A 12,988-nucleotide genomic window follows, 5' to 3' on the forward strand; every position below is an offset into this window, starting at 1 on the left:
GGGGGACAGGTTGAGGAACGCCTATATACCTTGACCCCCAACCACCATTTGTGGGGTAAATATATGAATCTACACTTCATGGTGCAATGGAGACCGGTGTCCGTTCCGCTACCTGCAGGGTGGGGAGCAAAGTGCAAAAACCATGATGGATTGCACCCCACAGTAGTATAGGACCCCTAAGATGTTGACACCCACACAACACCATGAAGCTAAAATGCTATAGCCATCAAAAGTGAATCAAAGTTACAAGACCAATCATGGCGGCCACCTACCCTGTTGTGAAGGTCTGTGGAGCAGCAGTGGGTATAGGGGACAGCTTATTTTGAGGTAGGGAATAACTGACAGTTGAAGAAGGGCCGGGGGTACAGTGCATATAGGGCATAAAATGGATAGGGGTTAGTTTACCCATTAAAGGAGAAGGAAAGGCTAAAATTAAGTAAGCTTTATCAGAAAGGTCTATATAAATACACCAGTAAACCCTCATAGTAATTCTGCTCTGAGTCCTCTGTCAAAGAAACAGCACATTTCTTTGCTTTTATTGTGTACTCATGCGCTTCTGTATCCGACTTCCTGTTTTCAGCTTAAACCTCCAGGGCACGGCCTTGAGCATGCTCAGTTTGCTCCTCTCCCCCTCCCTCCTCCCATCCCTGCTGTAATCTGAGCTCAGAGCTGTTAGTGAGCAGGGAGAGACTCAGGCAGGACGTGATGTCACACCAGGCTTATATGGCAGCTTCTATCCTGAACAAACAGAGTCAGTGTCTAGAGCTGTTTACTCAGGTATGGTAAAGCATTCTGCAGAATAAATATAGTGTTATAGCTTGCACTATTGTGGCTAATCTATTGGCAATCAACTGTCTTGGAGCTTTCCTTCTCCTTTAAGGTATTTTGTATTAGGGATGCACAGAATCCAGGATTTGGTTCGGGATTCGGCCAGGATTCTGCCTTTTTCAGCAGGATTAGGGCAAATCTTTCTGCCCGGCCGAACCCTAATTTCCATATGCAAATCAGGATTCGGATTCGCTTTGGTCGAATATTTTGCGAAGGATTCGGGGGTTCAGCCGAATCCAAAATAGTGAATTCGGTGCATCCCTATTTTGTATATATTGTATAAGAACGTCCATTAAGGCAACCCCCCACTAGGGTTGCAAGCCAACACAGACGCCACATGATAATATGCTAACCAATCCCTAATCTGGAGGAATTTTTTCATGGCTGCATAGAAACTAGTACAGTCTGTAGCATCCATCTAAACTACAGTAGCTCTAATGAGTGGATTTAGTATGTGCCTGAAGGAGATGCCGATGGGAAAGTGGCCTGCTAAACCATCTACAGAGGTTATATCGTCAAAAACATATTTACGAAATGCACATTATTATTCAAAGGCACATAACCCAAAGATTAAATAATGGGTCTTAGAAGTCTCTCTTTATAAGGTGTTGCCTCATTGCTCAATTAGGAAACAGTTCTGCCGTTATCATTTCAGGCCGTGGTTCAATATACTGCGCTCGTCCTAATAATATACGGTTTAATGAATGGCTGGTGCCGCGCTGCAATGGTGACGGGTTGGTAATGAACAATAAATTCCCCTTCCCTAGGAGCAGAGGTCTATAGAGTTCTATTAGTGTAAGATACTCATTCCTGCTGGATGCACATCCCCATCATTACTCCACATTCCCCGCTATATAATTAGCCGCTTTGGGTGCCCTGTGACTTCTCCTGTCTTCCGATCCAATCACTATTCCCTGGTCCCACGTTCTGTTTATACCCCGAGCGCTCATTAATAAATGTCACCGAATGCCCTTCTTTCCGTTCGGAACGCTTGCAGTTGTTTGTAAATCATTTTCCATAGAGTAATTGGCTTAATGACACTGGAAATGGGGTTCTGAAGGAATCGCTCTGACGAAAGAACATTTTCTCACGTTAAAAAGCAAAAAAAGAAAAAAAAAATGTTTTCACATATGCGGGGAATATATTCCGAGAGCTAATTAGGCACCGTCAGGGAGTGGGGATAGACCATCGTATGCTTGTCGTTCAATGTACATATTTAATTAAGAAAACATCTAGGGAAGGACACTTATGGTTAATTGGTGACACAGGCAGTTAATAAGAGAAAATAATGAGATTAAAAGTTCCCACAAACTTTGCTGGTGACCTGTCAGTGTAATAGAGCTATAGAGCTGATGAGTAACTATACTCGTTCACATAATGTTCCATAAAACAGGTTTATAAACATCTTATATAAGTACTGGGCACCTGCCTGTCCAACATCTCATTCCCAAAGCAATGGGGAATAATAGGACATTGCCTCTTCCTTTGCTGCTATAACAGCCCGTTATTCTTCTGGGAAGATTCTCACTAGATGTTAGGATATTTAGGGCCAAACTGGGGGGCCCCAGGGACTGCTGTCTCAGGGACCCCCCTCCACTGCAAAGCCCTCTCTGGACCCATCTACTGCCCACCTGCCCCCTTTCCCATGTGTGGGTGGGCACCTGTTTTCATTCAGCGGCCTGTGATTGGAGCAGGAAAGAAAAACGGGGCATCGGAGACAGGGTTGGGCAGGGAGGGCGTTTGGGCCAATGGGGCTAGGGTTGCCAACTGGCAACTGGCCTCACCGGTAAAAATAATGGTTGATCCCAATGTTATTAAAAGGTGTTTTCCAGAAAACTTGGCAACCCTAGATGGGGCCCACCAGGTTTTTTCCCGGTGTCCCGTCAGCCCAGTCCGACCCTGGGAACATTGGTGGTTGGAACCGTTTCCATTCATACCTAAAACTCTGGCCACTGATGTTAGGGATGAGGCCTGGCTCACAGCCAGGGTTACAACTCATCCCACATGGGTCCAGTTGGGTTTAGGTCAAGGGTTTGGACAGGCCAATCAAATTCCTCCACTTCTCAGCAAACACATTCTATAGGAACCTGACTTTGTCCATGGGTGTATTGAGCTGAAACAGGAAAGAACCTTCCCAAAAAAAACAGAATTGGCAAGAATGTTGTGTAATGTAGTGATACCTGTGGTCCCACATGTGTTTGGCCATGTAGGTATACTGTAGTCAATAATAATAATCATAGTTAAAACAAATGGTATTAAAGGAGAAGGAAAGTTTAAAATTAAGTAAGCTTTATCAGAAAGGTCTATATAAATACACCAGTAAACCCTGAAAGTAATGCTGCTCTGAGTCCTCTGTCAAAAGAAACACCACATTTCTTTCCATCTATTGTGTACTCATGGGCTTCTGTATCAGACTTCCTGTTTTCAGCTTAAACCTCCAGGGCTAGGGCTTGAGCATGCTCAGTTTGCTCCTCTCCCCTCCCTCCTCCCACCCCTGCTGTAATCTGAGCTCAGAGCTGTAAGTAAGCAGGGAGAGACTCAGGCAGGAAGTGATGTCACACCAAGCTAATATGGCAGCTTTTATCCTAAACAAACAGAGACAGTGTCTACAGCTGTTTACTCGGGTATGGTAAAGCATTCTGCAGAATAAATATAGCGTTCTAGCTTGCACTATTGTGGCTAATCTGCTTTCCTTCTCCTTTAAACTGGCTGGCGGGCTTACCTTTACAAGAGGGTCCCAGCTGCTTTACTGTAACCAAATAAACATTTATACATTTGTTCCAGATGCCACCTACATCTATTTTATATTATAACGGTCATTTAAAAGAAGCAGGATATTAAAGTCACTAATCAAATACACTCATCCAAGTTATCCATGAGGATAAAGTGTATCGTTTAGCGGTGTCCTGGGAGTGAACAGCTTCTAATGCTGGAAATGTGCTTGTGTCAATTGCATGTGTATCTTTCATTGTCTTGCAGTTGGTAGTTTTATATCCATAGACGTTACCTACCTTTCCACGTCTTCCTTCATTGGTGTTGTCCTTTTTGGCTCAAGGCTGCTAAAGAAAACAAACAAAAATAAGTGACATCACAATGGATGCTTGATGTAAATACATACTAACAGCTTCTATAGAAAAAATAAATACTTTGAACATGACCAATGATAATTAAATAAATAAAACAACCTCATCATGGATATTTTTTTTTTTTTTTTGCACTATAGAAACCCAGCCCTGGAACAATGTCCTGTGCTTATAGTTAAGGTCCCTGCCGCTGGAAATAGAATTCTCTCTCATCCTTTTCATCCATCTGTAAAATGAAATGGTCTCTGTCAAGATGCGGAGCTCAATCTGAGACAAATGAATGGCTCTGTAGAACTGAACATAAGAGAGATGGAAATAAAAATACTGACTGTTCCGAGTCCCTTATGGGGACATAAAAGGGAGAATAAAGCACTCAATACGAGGCTTGGCACCAAGACGTGTATAAAGAGTTCAGGGACCATTTATTAATATAGAATTGTGCTCACGCATCTCCTTAGGGTGACATGGCTAATAATGCCTTTGATATTTGCACATGTTCTGCAATCAGAAATGTGTCTGCTGTGGAACATTCAACTATTCCTTCAGGATGTTCTATCTTATAAAACATATTTCTTAAGGTGACCTTACATGGGCAGGTTGGAAAATCCTATTGAGCGAGGACCACAATAGCAAATCAGGGCCAGAACTAGGGGTAGGCAATAAAGGTGGCTGGCTAGGGTGCAAGGGGTTGGGCAATGAGAAAGCCAGCAGTAGTAAGCAGGAGAGGAGGCAAGTGACCAACCAACCAGGATCAAGGGGGTCAAAGTCTTAGATGCCAATACAACTTGACCCAGCACTGTGCCACTTTGCCACAATCCTCTCTCAACGGAGCTCCTTGGCCCTCAGGACCCAGTCCTTGGATTGGGGTACAAAAAATTAGATCAACATGATTTGGTCCAACATGCCGGTAGCTTCATCAGATAAAGATTCACTTGTTTAAAGATCTCCCCAAATGAGAAGAAGAAGGCCTTCTTCCTCTCCAACAGAAAGACTGGCAATAGATAAGATACAAAACAAAATGTAGCCTCGTTGACAATTAGCTTTTAGATTGCTTAGGTCAATGTCAGCGACTACCAAATATTAATGATCAAACCATTCAGCCTTTGAGCCGACAACAGAACCAAAATGTGGACACCTTGGATGAGGAACTTCAAGGGCCAATACAGTCTTTATCCTAAGGGACTTAGGGAGGGTCCTACTGTATATACATGTAAATTGCCGCCTGGAGGGCCCAAATCCATCTTAGGTTAAACCAGTGATCCCCAAGCAGTGGCTCGTGAGCACCATGTTGCTCCCTAAACCCTTGGATGTTGCTCCCAGTGACCACAAAGCAGGTGCTTCTTTTTGAATTCCTTGGAGTCAAGTTTTAGTTGCATAAAAACCAGATGTACTACCAAACAGAACTCCTGTAGGACGCCAGTCCACATAGGGGCTACTAAATAGCTGCTCCCCAATTCTTTTTACATTTGAATATGTGAAAGGTTGGGTACCCCCAAATTAAACCATATTTCCACTGAGCTTGCCTGATGTTCAATAAACCTTTCTCCATCAGTTCTGCTCTCCAAGCAGTTGGTCCACTTTGCCGGCAGTCTGATTGCCTTGTGCTTTATTTTTCGTTATTAAATAGCGCTTTTACAACATAACCATTTTATATTCCAACATTAAAGGCAGCATTTGCTCAGCATTATGATTCCGAAGAGGTTTTTACAGGATATTGGAGTTTATATCATCCAGTGCATGTGCAACAATAATTTGTCTTTTGTTGCCACGACAAAATTAGATAATTCTTAGTGAATATAACTGGGCGGGGTCTAATATGTATTTCTAACAATACCAATTAGGGTAGGTCTTATTGTCTTTCATTTCTCTGCACTTATATAGAAGAAGCTGCCATGTTGCTTGCCTCATAAGGTGGCCATAGATGTAACAACTACGATTTTTCTTGGAAAAGATGTTTCCAAGAAAGATCGTTCGTTTCAATACACACGTGTAGAGCTGAATGGTCAGATATACAGATAGAAACAATAGAATTCTACCTGTATCTGACGATTCAGCGCTAACAATGGCCGATGGTTGCTTGCCTTCAAAGGCAAAATTTTCCATCCAGCCCAATGATGACTATAGGTTGGATCTTTTTCCACCATACACGCACCGAACCGCACGAAACAAATTATTGTACGATATCTGTGCGTCTATGGCCAACTTTATTCAATATTCTTTCCAATCTACTATAACCCATAGATAGTGCTGTTCTATAAATGACAGCAGACAAAGCTGAAAAACAGAGGAGGGATGTGCAGCCCCAGCACTTGATGCCCTGATGCCAAATAATTGTAGAATATCTCTGGCTTATAGCTTGGTTACATTTGTTATCCAGAATGCTCAGGACCTGGGGGTTTCCAGATAACGGGTTTTTCCGTAATTTGGATCTTCATACCTTAAGTCTACTAGAAAATCATTTTAACATTAAATAAACCCAATAGGCTGGTTTTGCTTCCAATAAGGATTAATTATATCTTAGTTGGGATCAAGTACAAGCTACTGTTTTATTATTACAGAGAAAAAGGATTTTAAAAATGTTGGATTATTTGGCCAAAATGGAGTCTATGGGAGATGGCCTTTCCATAATTTGGAGCTTTCTGGATAATGGCATTCCAGATAATGGAACCCATACCTGTACAGGGAATGATTATTCAGAGAAGGTTGGTACGCAGTATAGCAGCTGAGTCATTATTCAGAATGCGACAGGTCATCATTAATCAGTATAGTGCTCTTATACAAGGTGAGTCACTATGTTCTAAGGCACTGGGGGGGGGCACTGAGAAACAACATACGGACTCCCTATCGGAGCCTTGAATCTGTAGACAGAGTAAAGTCAATAAGGTGGCCATGTTTTCTGCCACAGTTTCTCTTATAGGGCAAGGGGCCACTAGGACTTTGAAAGCCAAGGGAAAAGAAAGAAACATCTGAAATGGAAAAATCTTTTTTAGTAATTCAAGGGCAATTTCTTACCTATAATTCAATTCCTAGTGGGGGCAATATCTCACTAAGACCATCATAACAGCCTTCAAGCTGTTTCTCATACAGTTTAAGTTTGGCCCTTCTCATCCAACTGTGAATATGGAGTACTTGATGTGCAGGTGCAAAAATACATTGCTCCCTGGGGAGTGAACAAAGCTTATGTCTAGAAGAACAGAAGGATGAGTGCCAAGTCCTCCTTTGGGGAATCAAGCAAGCTCCTCCCTAGATGAGCAGAAGATAGATGGCTAAGCCAAAATGCAAAAAAAAGCACATTGCTCCTTGGGGGAGTAAACCAAGCACCTCCCTAGAAGAACAGAAGCAAGAGGGCTAAGACCTCCTTGGGTGAATAAACCAAGCTCCTTCCTAGAGGAGCAGAAGATAGAAGGCTAAGCCAAAATGTAGAAAAGCACATTGCTCCTTGGGGGAGTAAACCAAGCACCTCTCTAGAAGAACAGAAGCAAGAGGGCTAAGACCTCCTTGGGTGAATAAACCAAGCTCCTTCCTAGAGGAGCAGAAAATAGAAGGCTAAGCCAAAATGTACAAAAGCACATTGCTCTTTGGGTGAGAAAACCAAGCTCCTCCCTAGAAGAAAAGAAGCAAAGGGCTAAGCCCTCCTATGGTGAATTAAGCAAGCTCCTCCTCGAGGAGCAGAATATAGACGGCTAAGCCAAAATGCACAAAAGCACATTGCTCCTTGGGGGAGTAAACCAAGCACCTCCCTAGAAGAACAGAAGCAAGAGGGCTAAGACCTCCTTGGGTGAATAAACCAAGCTCCTTCCTAGAGGAGCAGAAGATAAAAGGCCAAGCCAAAATCTACAAAAGCACTTTGCTCTTTGGGGGAAAAAAACCAAGCTCCTCCCTAGAAGAACAGAAACAAGAGGGCTAAGACCTCCTTGGGTGAATAACCCAAGCTCCTTCCTAGAAGAACAGAAGCAAGAGGGTGAATACCTCCTTGGGTGAATAAACCAAGCTCATCTGTAGAGGAACAGAAGCAAGAGGGCGAAGACCTCCTTGGGTGAATAAACCAAGCTCCTAGAGAAAGAGAAGGTAGAGGGCTAAGCCAAAATGTACAAAAGCCCATTGCTTCTTGGGGGAGTGAACCAAACCACTCTAGAAGAACATAAGAAACCAATGGAACCTGAAGGGTAGATTAAGCTGCAAGAACATCTATGCTGTGCTTGGCTTTTAAAGCAAATTTCGTGTTTTAAGTCAGAGGTGAAAATAAATGTTATAAAGGAATATAGACAATTACTATAACTGAAGATTCTAGAGACCTCTAAACAGTGGTGTAACTAGTGGAGAGCAGCCCCTTGAGTCACCACCCTAGACAGAGGCCCTCGGGTGCCTATAAAAAATGATAGCCATACACCAAATATGAAAGGAAACAACATGTTTCATCAGTTCCTTCTGAAGGAAACGCTCCGAATCTTTGCTTGGTTGGTTAGCGGATCAAACGCAAGGCACGTATCTACAGAGACATATTTCTACAGATATTACCCCAAGTAACCCCTTTTCTGAGACATGATGATTTGAAGTCCGTGATGCCGAATACATTTCTGTCTGATACAGTAGAGGAGATTGCATGACACGCGGGGGCCTCCTTCCACAGAACTCTAAGTACTTGAGCCTCAATCACAATATATTCTAAATGAGCGAATCAAATTTCCTTTGAGCACGACCAGTATGAGGTCACACTTATTCCGAGCCACTTTTACAACTTTAGACATCGGGGGTTTTTTTTCCTGCTTTGCAGCTCTTGTTGTAGCGGGAATTTTTCTAAAGCGGCTTTATATTGACTTGCTTAACAGAATTGTTCAAATATTTTCAGTGAGCGAAGCTGCTGTTTATTCCTATGCCTGTTAATTGTGTAAAGCAAATAAAAAAAAAGCTTCTAGTACCACTTCCAAGTCCTACATTGTAGCAACATTTCTTAAAACAGAGCATTCTATGTATTTGGTCTCCATTAGGACTCGGTGTCAGTAGGTAGGTGCCAAGCATAATGATTTGATGACAGTTGATTTGATTACACTTTAATAACACGGTAGGATTTTGGGCTTTACTGTTTATTAATAAGTGAGAATAGGAAAGGCAGGTTGGATGTTGGCCGTACAGAACCACCACTCACATAAGAGCCTACTAATATCAGTGTCCAGTGGGCCAGTGCTAAAAGTGCCCTACCTATTTGGTATTATTGCCCTACCTAACCAACTAACCAACTAACCATTATTCCTTCTTTACCCGGTGTTGTGCTGTTTTCTTTTCTTTCTGTAAGTAACCATTACTCACATGGTGTTGCTTGGAGGGGATTTGGCTTAAAAGAGAAAACATTCTTCCTTGTCCTGCAAAATGGAACAATCAGACCAGTCCTTGAATCACTTCTCTCCATGTCTGTAGCTTTCTATCTCCATGTGTGCTGCTCCCTACCTCTTTAGCCTGCTGTCTCTCCATGTCTGAAGCTGTCTGACCCATATATGTTGCTCCCTACCTCTGTAGCCTGCTGTCTCTTCATGTCTGTAGTGGTCTGTCCTCATGTTCACTGCTTCCTACTTCTCTGGCCTGCTGTCTCTCCATGTCTGTAGCTATCTGTCCCCATGTCCATGTGTGCTGCTCCATACCTCTCTAGCCTGCTGTCTCTCCATGTCTGTAGCTATCTGTCTCCATGTGTGCTGCTCCCTACCTTTCTATCCTGCTGTCTCTTCATGTATGTAGCTGTCTGTCCTCATGCCCACTGCTTCCTACTTCGCTGGGCTGCTGTCTTTCCATGTCTGTAGCTTTCCATCCCCATGTGTGCTGCTCCATACCTCTCTAGCCTGCTGTCTCTCCATGTCTGTAGCTATCTGCCCCCATGTGTGCTGCACCCTACCTTTCTATCCTGCTATCTCTTCATGTCTGTAGCTGTCTGTCCCCATGTCCAATGCTCCCTACCTCTCTAGCTGTCTCTCACTGTCTGTCCTCAGGTTCTCATACAAAATTACTGGCAAACCACTGACTGGATAAGACTCCCCACCAATCAGAATGCTCCCCGTACCAGCATAATAGAATAACAAAGGAACACTTCCCCTTTAAAAACACATACAGAAGTAAATTTCTTTTTAAAGTCTGTTTACTGGCTGAGGCCAATTATCGCAATGTTACATTGCTGCGAGTTCAGGGAATCAAATCTTCCCAGTTTAAAACTGAGCACAAGTTTGATCATTTAGCAGTCAGCTTCCCGCCCTTTAGACAGATCTGATTGCAAGCCTCTGCGCTGGTGGGACACAGCAAATTAGGTCATTTTGCAGGATAATGCGACGGCTGGTTTAGCGGAGTAATAGCGGTTGGCAGATGCTATGAATGAATGGAAGGATGAATGGGACGCAGCGGCTGAAGTAATGACCCTTCTCCGCTGATAAACCTGTGAGCGGAATTAATTATCGGCACGGATGTATCCAGACTCGGCTTGTCAGCAGTTGTTTCTAGAGTCCATTTCCAAGGGACGTTGGGATGTCATGGGTTCCATGCGGTTTCTGTATGCTGTGATGATTTTATTTACTGTTATTCTGCTGCCTGGGACCATTCACTGATTTTGCCTCATTAATGGTTAGAAGAAAGGCAGGAGGTGGCATCTCAGCTAGATACAATAGCTGGTCCAACTCAAGGATATAGCAGGGAGGCAAGATGAGCTCTAATGCTGTATTAAAAACATAGATATCTGATACCATGTATATTCTTCCAGTTAGCAAGGTCCTATGAGAATGAAAGTCTAATTGAGGGTGCTGGGGCTTGTGGGTCTCAAACAGCTAAAGCATGGTGGATTAGACACAGGCCTCCTGCACAACGAGAAAGCATTGATTTTTTTTAACATTCCTTTTAGGTAAAGGGGAAGGGGCCCAAACCTTGGGAACTACAACAGCCTCTAAACCAGTGACTATGACCTATGGGCCAGGACCCAAAACAAACTCCCCATGTTGTTTGCGATACGTCTCCATGGCCTCCTTTCTAAAATGAATTGTCCTGCTACACTAGTCAATGAATGATATTTAAAGAAGGTGCATAACTCATTCTGAATCCACTCTTAGGGGCTGATTCACTAACTTCGAGTGAAGGATTCGAAGTAAAAAAACTACGAAATTTCGAAGTGTTTTTTGGGCTACTTCGACCATTGAATGGGCTACTACGACCTTCGAATCGAACTAAAAATCGTTCGACCATTCGATAGTCGAAGTACTGTCTCTTTAAGACCCACTAGTTCGCCATCTAAAAGCTACTGAACTCAATGTTAGCCTATGGGGAAGGTCCCCATAGGCTTGGCTAACTTTTTTTGATCGAAGGATATTCCTTCGATCGTTGGATTAAAATCCTTTGAATCGTTCGATTCGAAGGATTTAATCGTTCGATCGAAGGAATAATCCTTCGATCGTTCGATCGCACTATTCGAAGTCGAAGGATTTTAATTCCCAGTCGAATATCGAGGGTTAATTAACCCTCGATATTCGACCCTTTGTGAATCAGCCCCTTAGAGTGTGATTTAATTTGGGTCCCTTGAGATGAAAGCTCAGGAAATCCTGCAGAACACTGTTGTTGGTTTGCCCTCTGTAGGACAGTCCATCTTGGATGGGGGTTGCCAATTTTTTTACCCAGGAGCCATGTTCAAATGTAAAAAGAGTTGGGGAGCAACACTAGCATCCAAAACATTCCTTTGGCTATTAAATAAGGGATTGGCTGTGATTGGCTATTGGTAGTCCTTATGTGGACTGGCAGCCTACAGGAGACTCTTTTTGGCAGAACATCTGGTTGTTATCCAACCAAAACTTGCCTCCAAGCCTGGAATTCAAAAATAAGCTCCTGCTTTGAGGTCACTGGGAGCAACATCCAAGGGATTAGTGAGCAAAATGTTACTCATGAGCCATAAAATTTGCAAGTAAAATAAGTGTCAGAAGGTGAGAATTTAAAGGAGAACTTTCCAAAACAGTTGTTCATATAATACAAGAAATTATTAGTCTAAGCAAATTACCAATATACATTCATGTTTTAATGGTACCAAAGTTATTTTGTAATAATATTTAATTGCTATTGAAAGCAGCATTTGTCTGTCCTTTTCTGAGCTAACTCGAAGTTATTCCCCGGGTCTATGAATCTGCTGGAATAGGATACATTGTTACAAGAGTCAGAGCCAGCAGTGCAGAAACCTCAATATAATTAAACTCAATACGTTAAGTGTGCTGTGCCCCTTAATATACAGTATTATAATATATTTTTCAGAGATTCAGTTCTAATTGCGGACCATGTGCTGCGAGTAGTATTTGCAGAGCGTATATTCAATTTTGCTTTATACCCCATAAATCTGCAATGCTTTGCAATAGCCATGCTTTATAAATACAAGTCGGCCAGGCTCTGACAGCAGATTAACAAGGACGTTTAGAAGTCATGGAAAATCACCTTTTTTAAAATCGCTGCACAGTTTGCTCACATTTATTATTCACCTTTTCCGCACTTACATTGCTAGCACCAGCTGCTGCCCTCAATTATTAAGGCCTAAGGAGTTGCGTGGAGGCACTTGTGCATTTAAGTATTAAACATTCTATCCTCTAATGACTCCTCCAGCTATTTCCCACACAGAAACCAAGCTTTTAGGAGAAGAGGTCATAATTCACTTCTAAAGGACAAGTGGAAATGTGGTAGAAGGATCTTTGTATTTGGGCTTTAGGTTAGGACATGAGTTGTAAACGGTTGGACATGGAGTTAGGTTTATCTCTGTGTTGGGATGATGGGAATATAAAAGTTGTACATACAGGAATATTTATAGACCAGTTTGATAAAGAAGTTAAAGAAGAAGATCTTTACCCGATATGGCCACCCAAGCCAAGCCTGCTTTCTAAACGATCAGCAATTGATGGTGGGACGTCATCTTTTTGGTCCAAAAAAACGTAAGGCCTATTTTGGATCATGTATTACCAGCTTATGGTAAGATGGTGTCTGGGGAAGAAGTTGTAACCATGGGATAGTATGGCAATATAGTCAAAGGAGATGTGACTATATTACACAGTAAGCCAAGATGGGGATAATCAGTAAAGTTG

The 12,988-nt window shown here is 42.6% G+C and overlaps 1 long non-coding RNA gene across 3 annotated transcripts in view; it reads right to left on the reverse strand.

The window, feature by feature from the left end:
- Positions 1 to 12,988, reverse strand: part of LOC108702569 — a 144,392-nt gene that overhangs the window by 90,551 nt on the left and 40,853 nt on the right. Inside the window, exons 1-2 of one of the 3 annotated variants that reach the window (XR_005964810.1) lie at positions 11,926 to 12,018; positions 3,840 to 3,887 (exon numbers count right to left, since the gene is read on the reverse strand). This is a non-coding gene — a long non-coding RNA (uncharacterized LOC108702569). Of the gene's footprint in view, positions 1 to 3,839; positions 3,888 to 11,925; positions 12,019 to 12,988 lie in introns of those variants that run through there. The other 2 variants (XR_005964809.1, XR_001933309.2) reach the window with 2 other exon arrangements.

Source organism: Xenopus laevis, chromosome 9_10S (genome assembly GCF_017654675.1).
Source record: "Xenopus laevis strain J_2021 chromosome 9_10S, Xenopus_laevis_v10.1, whole genome shotgun sequence".
NCBI lineage: Eukaryota > Metazoa > Chordata > Amphibia > Anura > Pipidae > Xenopus > Xenopus laevis.